Consider the following 7,247-nt stretch of genomic DNA (forward strand, 5'->3'; position numbering starts at 1 on the left):
TAAGATACCCGTAAGACCCCTTAATTTCTTATATTCACAAAATTCATACGTATTTTTTGCAATAGTCATTGCATTTCTTTGCAATAGTTTTTAAAGTAAAATGTTAAAATGAACAGGATTATATGCGATTCACTCCATACCGTTTGATACATGATTTAAAATTTAGAAATATCAGGAAAGAGTAAAACCTCATAGTTGTTTTTTTTTTTCAATACTTTAAATTTGGATCCCTATTTTATTTATTTATTTATTTTGTATACACAGTGGTTATATCAAGTTGCTTCAACTCTTTTGTAAAGCGGGGCAGGTTTGACATACTAAAGGTGAGGCCCAGACTCCTGTACCACAAGCCAGGGTTCATCAGCCGCACATTGCACTCAGCCTCTCACTCGTTTGCTAGACATTTATTGGGCACTTGTTTTGGATTAGGCGTGGTGCACGGTGCTGAGCACAAATACATAAAAAGTTCTCTCGCGGAGCTCACAGTCTAGTGGAGTAAACTGAAGCACAGAGAGGTAAATGACTTACTCACTGAGGTAGAAATAGCTGGGTGCTTGGGAAGGCGCGATGAGAGCTGGAGCGTGGGCAGGGTACAATGCCTGGGAGGTAAGCCCCTCTGTGGAGGAGCAAGGCTGCACGCAGAAACACATTGTGAAATCTACTCACAAGAAGCATAATAACGCTTTTAATTTCACCACGACCAAATTCACATTGCAGTGAACTGACCCATTGCCGGATGGCATTTCTGTATTTCCCCTCGATGCCTTGAGGCATGCCGCCAATCTACTGAGACATATTGACTCTGTGGACAGCTTAGAATCAAGAAGTAGCCGGCTCCGTCGTAGCGCTGCAGACCGTATTATAATACTTCAAGTACATGAACCTAAATGTACAAGCATCTATGAAACTTCTACATGTAGAACTTTTAAAAACTCCTCACACCCCCATTCAGAGGGTTCTGGTAAGTTGCGGGTACTGAGAAAGTAGAGATGTGTCTGCCATTTTCCCTATAGACATTATTTTGGCTGTTCTAGGGTAGGTCTCACTCAGACACATCTCATAATAATCTAAACATGATACAGATATATACAAAGGGGCCACATATGGCCCCGTGTGTGCGCCTTACCTGCGTGCAAGACCTCACTGCAAATGTGAACTATTCTAAGACAATTAACACCATCCATCAGGGCAGGGCAGAGTGCGAGGCCAGCTGGCCAGATGTCTGTTCTTGTGTCAGTCTTTGTGATCAAATGATTTCAGGAGGCAAGAGTCCATTTTACTGACAAAAGGCAGTGAAGGATTATTGAAAGAGCTGATTTTGAATGTGGAAACCATCCAGGAACCGAAAGCAGGAAGATACTAGAGAACACTACTGGCCTTCAACGCTGCTGCAAACCTAGAAGGAGCACAAGAGCCCTCCACCTCCACGAGACTTGTTGCTGAGGATCAAATCGGTACATAATTCATCTAGGCAGGATGCTCCAAAACCTTCATCGCTTTGCACTGCTGTGAGCTGCTCACGCTGAGCGTTTTTTTTCACCTCACGCAGGAGGCTAGTCTTCTTTCTCTGGGCATTCCAGATGTCTGCTTGTAGATGGATAGGCCGCTAGTCCATCGGTTGTTTTACCATTTGAGTGATTCTGTTTTACTTCGCACAGACAGACATCACTGGGTCCTTTGGTGCTCCTGATGCACACTATGATAGAATCTTCTCTGGGAGCCGGAACATCCAGTCTGGATTCCTCTGGAGCCTTCACTGCAATGACAATCTCTTCGTGGAAAGCTTGAATGTTGTGGATATCCTGATAGGTCCCGTACTATAGTCTTTCATTTTCTTTGTCAACTCCAACAGTCGCTGAGCACAATGTCTAATCAACGCATCCAAGGTGTCTTCCATCGCCGAGAGGTCGGAGAGCTTGGCCTGCAGTTTCTTCAGTTGGGGTACGGCTCCGAAGTTACTCAGGTCAGAGCCTATCCGCTGAGAGTGGTTTTTTAATTTCTTTTCCAACAGCTCAGTGCCATCCAAGACATTGATGATGTCATACACGCTTTTTCCGGACAACCTTGTTTAAGTCAAGGATGCCCCCAGGGGCAGATCTGACAAGATCCATAAACTTGCGAGTTAAGTACACCAGTGACACATCAAAATGGGGCCTCTTCACTTTCCGAGCTTTCCTCAAAAAATATACCGAATGTTTCCTTCTACATTAACCCTTATTTTTGATGGCAGTAGGGTCTCCACCTTGAGAAGTGTCAACAGCAGCTGAGCAAGGTTTCCTGCGCCTGGTCCACCAGCTAGGCAGTCTCCCAGCTGGCCACTGCTGACTCATGCTGCCCCAGGCCCGAACCCCTTGCTCCCCACGTGCCCTGCTACCTTCCCCTACCCCATGGCTTGGCACGTGCTTCTCCGGCCCCACAACTCCTTCAGCTCTGCCCTACCACCTGCTCCACCCACGCAGAGCTGCGGATCTACCCACTGAGCATCGCGCCCCCAATCGCCCAGCACTGCACTCAGGTGCCAAGGGAACCATAGTAACTGAGAAAGCTCGCAGGTTCAGGGGCCCGGGCATCTTCCCCCATGCCCAGTGCACCCATTATTGTTTTTATTTTTTATTATTTTTTAAATAATTTTTTTATTTTTTAAATATTAATTGCAGGTTTTTACTTTGTATCCCAGCCGTAGCCCCCTCCCTCATTTCCTCCCAATCCCACCTTACCTCCCTCATCTCTTTCCTTTCCAAGTCCACTGATAGGAGAGGTCTCCTCCCCTTTCATCTGACCCTAGAGTATCAGGTATTTTCAGGACTGGCTACAATGTCCTCCTCAGTAGCCTAGCAAGGATGCTCCTGCCTGCGGTGGGGTGAGGAGTCAAAGAGTCAACCATTGACTTCATGTCAGAAATAGTCCCTGTTCCCCTTATTAGGGTACCCACTTGGATACTGAGCTAGCATGGGCTATATCTGAGCAGGGGTCCTAGGTTATATCCATACATGGTCCTTGGTGGAGTATCAGTCTCAGAAGAGATATCTGTGCCCAGATATATTTGGTCCTTGTGGAGATCTTGTCCTCTCCAGGTCATACTAACTTCCCCTTTCTTCATATGAGACACTGCACTCTGCCAAAGGTTTGGTTATGAGTCTCAGCATGTGCTTTGATGCACTGCTATGTAGAATCTTTCTCAGGCCCTCTGTGGTAGGCTCCTGTCTTGTTACTTGTTTTCTCCTACTTCCAATGCCCATTCCATTTGTCTTTCTAAGTGAGGATTGATCATCTTACCCGGGGTCCTCTTTCTTGTTTATCTTCTTTAGGTGTACAGATTTTAGTATGTTTATCCTATCTTATAGGTCTAGTACCCAAATGAAAATATATCTATATTCATCACCCTACACAAAACTGAAGTCCAAGTGGATTAAAGACCTCAAAATAAAACCAGATACACTAAACCTCTTAGAAGAAAAAGTGTGGAAGAGCCTAGAACTCATTAGCACAGGAGACACCTTCCTGAACAGAACACCAACAGCACAGGTTCTAAGATCAACAAATGGGATCTCATTAAACTAAAAAGTGTCTGCAAAGCAAAGGACACTGTTGTCAGAACAAAATGACATCCTGCAGACTGGGAAAGAATCTTCACCAACCCTCTATCTGTCAGAGGGTTGATATCCAGCATATATAAATAAATAAAGAAGTTAAAAAGCAATAAATCAAGCAATCCAATTAAAAAATGGGGTACGGAGCTAAACAGAGAACTCTTTGTAGAGGAATATAAAATGGCAGAGAAACACTTAAAGAGATGTTCAACATCCTTAGCCATCAGGGACATGCAAATCAAAATGACCCTGAGATTTCATCTCACACCCATCAGAATGGCTAAGATGAATAACTCAAGTGATAACACATGCTGGAGAGGTTGTGGAGAAAGAGGAACCTTCCTCCTTTGCTGGTCGGAATCCAAACTTGTACAACCAGTTTGGAAATCAACCTGGCACTTTCTCAGACAATTAGGAATAGTGCTTCTTCAAGCTCCAGCTATACTACTCCTAGGCATATATCCAAAAGATCCTCAAGTATGCAACAAGGTCATTTGCTCAACCATGTTCTCGTAGCAGCTTTATTCATAATAGCCAGAACCTATAAACAACCCAGATAGCCATCACCTGAGGAATGGATACAGAAATTGTGGTTCTTTTACACAATGGAATACTACTCAGCAATTAAAAACAAGGAAATCACGAAATTTGCAGGCAAATGGTGGGATCTAGAAAACATCATCCTGAGTGAGGTATCCCAGAAGCAAAAAGACACAAGGTATATAAGCCACCATCGTTTTTAAATAAACAAATTGCTTAGTATGCATTTTTATGTGACCCAGAATATATTAATGAATAAGACATTGGGTGGGGTTGTTATGTCTTAGAAGCTTGCCCTTTTTTAAATTTTTAAAATATATTCCGATTGAAGCCCCTCCAGTAACTCCTCCCCTCCAATGCCAACATTTCTCCCTCTTTCCCCCATCCCCTTCCCCTAGTCCACTAAAAGGGGGTGGGGGGTTCTCCTCTCTCATGTGCCCATAGCTAATCAAGTCTCATCAGGAAGGATCCTCTTCCTCTGTGGCCTAGCAAGGCCTCATCGACAGGGGCAAGTGATCAAAGAGCAAGCAACCTAGTTAATGACATAGGCAGCCCTTGCTCCCCTTACTCGGACATCCACATGGAGACTGAAGAGCAGGGCGTCTAGGTCCTCTCCATGCATATTCCTTGGTTTGTGCATTCTAATGAGAGACATAAGGAGAGTAGATTCAGAATGGAGGGGAGGTAGGGAGGAAGTGAGAGCGGTATAGGGAAGGGAAATGATCAGGATATATTGTATGAGAAAAAAATCTATTTTTGATAAAATGAAAAGTAATACAGAATAAATATGTAATAAAAAGAATAAACTTTAAATTGTTTTCAAAAGTTAATTAAATCACTATATAGTGTCAGTTTATTTATTTTTAATATAATTTTTTATTCATTACAATTTATTCACGTTTTATTCCAGCTGTACGCCCCACCCTTGTTCCCTCCCCAAAACCCCCTCCCTCTCTCATCTCCTTCCATGCCCCTTTCCCAGTCCACTGATCGGGGTGGACCTCCTCCCCTTCCATCTGACTCTAGCCTATTAGATCTCATCAGCACTGTCTTTCACAGTCTTCTTCTGTGGCCTGGTAAGGCTACCCCCCTACCCCCAGCCCTTCAAGGGTTGGTGATAAAAGAGCCAGCCACTAAGTTCATGTCAGACACAGCCTCTGTTCCCCTTGCTAGGAAGTACATTTGCAGACTGAGCTGCCATGGGCTACATCTGTGCAGGGTTAAGTCAGTTTATTTTTTAACATTAAAGTTCAGACTACAGCATATCAATATGTTATAGGAAATAAACATTACGATGTCTACAAAAGTAAGAAATAATACTGTCCAGAATTTTATACTTTCAGTTAGGTTAAAATACTAATGAATATCTTTCAATTTAGTCAGCTATGGTCATCCTGAGTCTATCATGATTCTCTTTTGCTTACAGTCTGTGGGAATAGCACCTGCCTGGACCATTCATCTTTGAGAGCAGAAGTTGACCAAAAAAGAAAAAAGAAAAAAAAATGAGCTTGCTCCTGAAGCTCTACATGGTAAGTCACATAGCAAGTCTTTATACAGGGTGGCAAGAAGGATAGGTTTTCTCATTAATATCAGATTAGAATGTAGCTTAGGAGGGAACTATGAGAATTATTGTAACAATAACTTTATTTACCGAGCATAATAATTTAATCTCTGAAGGTTTCAATGTATATTTTGTAAAAAATAATATGTTTATGATTTTTATTCTAAAGTCTTTTTTTTTCCTCCTTAGTTACCTTTAGAGAAAAAATTGGAAACAGAATAGTTGCAAATTTGATGATACTTTGGGAAGTCTGTCTTCCAAAATGACAATGTAGTAAAATAAAATTAGTGAATAACGAATGCTGGATTGAACTTTGTAAATGTCCCAATTGCATGAGAAATACAGATTCATAAAAACTCTGAGCTATGAAAGGCATACCTGTCAAATTCATGAATTTTAAGTGCAAATACAGTTATAGGTCATGTCTCTAGTGTTTTGTAAAATCTGCTATTTAATATGCATGAAATAATGAGGACAGAAAATAGTCAGTTGAGACAGCTACACAAGGTGTAGATAGAAGTTTAGCCATTGAAACTCTCCCAACATTTCCAGGCATTTGCTGCAAATAGATTATTGAACAGCAACAACATAAACAAAGGCTCAAAAGGCTTAAGGATTCTGAATCTTGGACTTAATATTTTTAATATATTCTAATATTTTTTGCATAAGCCTGTAATTAGAAGTACATGGAGCATATCGGTTTCTATCTAATGTTCCTTGGTATAATTTTTATTGATTTTTTTTCTTCCTATGAAATCCTATCCTATGTCGGGATATCTGGAGAAACTTAAATTGTAGAGTGATGTAGTATGTTTTGATAGATCCATATATTCAGAATTATCTGAAGGTAGAAGATAATTCACCATCTCAGACTATTTTCATTTGCTTATATGCATTTAATCTTGTACTTCATCAAGATTTTGCCCTGGGCTTTTAATTCTAATTCTCTCAATTGGGTCAAAAAGTCTATTAAGCCTGCTTTATATTTAGTCACCTTCACCACATGTCTGACTTATCACACTAAAGTGCTAGTAGTTCTCACGATGCAGTTTTAAAATGAATTAGCAATAAAATACCATTCATTTGAACATTCATCTTATTTTTTTTATTTTTTACAAAAACAATTGTAGTATATTTAGGTACAAGAATACAAAATCACAAAAAGCTGCTAAGTCACAAATCATGAGTGAAATTTTTATAAGATTTCTACAGCAACTCTATTCTTTGAAAGCTAAAATGGTATACCTTAAAAATTTTAATCAAAGTAAAATTGCTTTGCCAGTATTTTTTTTTAGCAAAAACTCTCTGTTAAACACTTTACTTTCAATGACAAGATCATCATCAACCTAGTATTTCTGATAGATGTGTAACTAACTTGTCCATTCATGAGGGCCACCCGAAGCAGGAATCTGAGTTGCTTTTAACTTAAGATAGTTTCTGTATGAATCGAGAGAGAATGAGGAATGCAGGAGGGCAGATGGGTAAAAATACTCACTTTATTTGCTGAGAATATTTCACTTTTAGTCACTACTTTTAGGCTGGTTTATTTTTATTTC

General features: G+C 40.7%; 1 pseudogene; it reads right to left on the reverse strand.

Annotated features, from left to right (window-relative positions):
* Positions 1-1,553: 1,553 nt before the first annotated feature.
* Positions 1,554-2,330, reverse strand: LOC110541723 (transcription factor E2F6-like; annotated as a pseudogene).
* Positions 2,331-7,247: the final 4,917 nt, after the last annotated feature.

The sequence above is a fragment of the Meriones unguiculatus genome, chromosome 3 (assembly GCF_030254825.1).
Source record: "Meriones unguiculatus strain TT.TT164.6M chromosome 3, Bangor_MerUng_6.1, whole genome shotgun sequence".
NCBI lineage: Eukaryota > Metazoa > Chordata > Mammalia > Rodentia > Muridae > Meriones > Meriones unguiculatus.